A 584-nucleotide genomic window follows, 5' to 3' on the forward strand; every position below is an offset into this window, starting at 1 on the left:
CCGCCCCCTGAATGCCCCCACCCCCTGTCAAAATTGTTAAAACAAAAGAAAGCAGCAAACGGGGAAGAACCTTGGTTGAAAAAGTTGTGCTTTAATGTTTTCTACAGTAGGTGGATAATGTTTGTCGTGGCAGTGTTCAGGAACGGACTGGAAGAATGCCAATTAGCAGGGTCATCTTGACGAGGTCAACCATTAATTAGCAGGATGGTCTTAATGATGTTAATGTCGTCTTTTGCATGGCAGATTAACGAGGCTATTTATAGCGCGTTGATCTGTGTGAGTAGGACTGCAGTAATTTCTTAATCACACGTCAATTAAGACAGTATAGCCCCCGGACTCTGACAAAAGCCCCTCTCAGCTGCGTGTGTGTGTGTGTGTGTGTGTGTGTGTGTGTGTGTGTGTGTGTGTGTGTGTGTGTGTGTGTGTGTGTGTGTGTGTGTGTGTGTGTGTGTGTGTGTGTGTGTGTGTGTGTGTGTGTGTGTGTGTGATGTTAGTACAATACAGTACTTGCGTTAAAAGTATGTACTTTATGTAGGACTAGTAGCATGCCAAAGTTTGTGCTATTGCCATTGAGAATGCATTGG

The sequence above is a fragment of the Electrona antarctica genome (assembly GCF_951216825.1).
Source record: "Electrona antarctica genome assembly, chromosome: 10".
Classification (NCBI taxonomy): Eukaryota; Metazoa; Chordata; class Actinopteri; order Myctophiformes; family Myctophidae; genus Electrona; species Electrona antarctica.